Source organism: Tupaia chinensis, unplaced genomic scaffold (assembly GCF_000334495.1).
Source record: "Tupaia chinensis unplaced genomic scaffold, TupChi_1.0 Scaffold000553_1, whole genome shotgun sequence".
Taxonomy (NCBI): Eukaryota; Metazoa; Chordata; class Mammalia; order Scandentia; family Tupaiidae; genus Tupaia; species Tupaia belangeri.
Genome location: NW_006160065.1, coordinates 287,473 through 289,808, shown reverse-complemented (window position 1 = coordinate 289,808; position 2,336 = coordinate 287,473). Strand labels below are relative to the sequence as shown.

General features: G+C 48.5%; 1 pseudogene; it reads left to right on the top strand.

Moving 5' to 3' along the window:
- Positions 1 to 534: 534 nt before the first annotated feature.
- On the top strand, positions 535 to 1,408 carry LOC102471329 (tubulin beta-7 chain pseudogene; annotated as a pseudogene).
- Positions 1,409 to 2,336: the final 928 nt, after the last annotated feature.

Below are 2,336 nucleotides of genomic sequence, written 5' to 3'. Positions count from 1 at the left end.
ATAAGACTAACCAGGGCATGGTGGTTAAGATGGCTGGATCAGGGAACCAGCAGTTAGCGTAATGGCTATGTCGCCGGACTCCCACGTAGTTGACTGCAGTTCACATCCCGGACCCGGTGGCTTAAAACTCACGCTGGGCGCATGTGTCTGCGTGCCCAAGATCCCAAGAGGAGAATGGAGAAGGGATTGCGGTGTGCCCATCCCCCCTGGGGGGTGATTTCTCGATTTCTGTCTCTATGTCTCTCTCTGTCTGTCTGGCGAGGGCACGCGCCCTATAGTGAAAACCTCTGAAAAAAAAAAGACGGCTGGGTCACATGTGGCCAAATTTGTGGTTGGAGCCCCTGTGACTGTTTCTGTCTTTCTCTCTCCAATAAATGTGGCACGTGCCCTAAGGCAAAAGCCTCTTAAAAAAAAAAATAAATAAATAAGAAGCTCTCACAACTTTGCCACCTCTGAGTTTGGACCTTGCTGCTCCAGCATCCAGGGTGCATTCCATCCTTTCGGCGTGAGAGCAGCGGAGAGAAAAAGAATTGCATGTCTTCTTGCCCTGGACATACCTTGAGGCCAGAAAAACATTACACTGTAATCATAAGGGAAATCGTGCACATCCAGGCCAGTCTGTGTGGCAACCAGATTGGTGCCAAGTTTTGGGAAGTGATCAGTAATGGAACATGGCATGGACCCCAGGGTACCTGCCCCTGGGACATTGGCCTAAAGCTGGACCACATTTTGGTGTACTACAAAGAAGCCACAGGGCAAATATGTTCCTCTGCCATCTTGGTGGATCTAGAACCTGGGATCACGGACTCTGTTTGCTCAAATCCTTTTGGCCAGATCTTCAGACCAGACAACTTTGTTTTGGGCCAGTCTAGGGAAGACAACAACTGGGCCAAGGGCCACTATACAGAAGGGGAGGAGGCTGGTTGACTGGGTCCTGGACATGATGTGTAAGGAGGCTGAGAGCTGTGACTGCCTGCAGGGCTTCCTACTGACCCACTCATTGTGTGGGCGCACAGTCTCTGGAATGGACGCCCTCCTCATCAACAAGATCTGAGAAGAGCTTCCTGACACCATCATGAACACGTTCAATGTGATACCCTCACCCTGGTGTCTGCCTGTGGTCGAGCCCTACGATGCTGCCCTTTTCTTCCATCAGTGGGTGGAAAACACCAATGAGACCTAGTGCATTGACAATGAGGCTCTTTGTGACATCTGTTTCTGCACCCTCAAGCTAACCACACCAACCTGTGGCAACCTGAGCCACCTTATGTCAGCCACCATGAGTGGAGTCAGCACCTGCCTCCACTTCCCTGGTCAGCTCAATGCTGACCTTCACAAGCTGGCAGTCAACATGGCGCCCTTCACATACCTTAGATGCCACTGCAGAGGAGGAGCAGGCTTTCACTGAGGAAGCTGACCAGGAGGCCGAAAATGGAGCCCCACATTGCCTCAGGCTTCTCAGTTCCCTCAGCCTTATTCCTGAACTACCCCTTTCCTCTCCCTCAGAATTTGCATTTGCTACCTCTATCTTATTTTTTTCTTTTTTGGGGCGATGGGGTGGGAGTGTCTAGAACAGTGCCTGGTGCAGTGTGGGCACTTAATAAATATTTGTTTGTTGAATGTCTCCTCTCTCTTTCCACTCTGGGAAACCTAGGTTTCTGCTGTTCTGGGTAACCTTTTATGTCCTTATAGTGCCCACTCCTCCCATCTGTCCAGTTAATATTTCCTTCTCTTTTCAAAGTAATTAGAGTTGCTGGGTCTCCTATAGATCCTATGTAACAGCCAACTGGGTGCTGAAAACTCAGATAATAGCTACTCTTTAAAGCCCTACGAGGAAGAGAAGTAGAAATCAATTCAAGCAACTAAAGGAAGGGGATTGTTTTTTTCATTCTAGACAGTCTTAGGAGAATTCAAGCTATCTATAAAAGTCACAATTTCAGATATTTCCATGCTCCATCTCCCAGCTTCACAGGAGAAATTAACAATATTATCTCCAATTCAGTCTCCCTCCAAGCTCCGACCTGAGCTCTGTTTCCTTCATAGGGGTCTGCCCCACTCTATGGGATCCTCCCCACTCCCTAATATATGGAATTTCTTCCTTTCCCCTGATCAGAGTTCAAGATGGCAACGACAGACAAGTTTTAGTCCCTAAGCTTCCTGAATTGCCCTCCCAATACCAATCTATTTTTACCTCCTAAAAAAGGAGTATCATGCCTGACATATATGGAAAGGGGCATCTGTCCCCTGAAATGTCTAGGTCATTGCCCAGAGGGGAGGGGCAGGACACCCTCCATCATTTTTTGCAATGTCTCATCTTTTTTGCTCTGCCTTTTCCC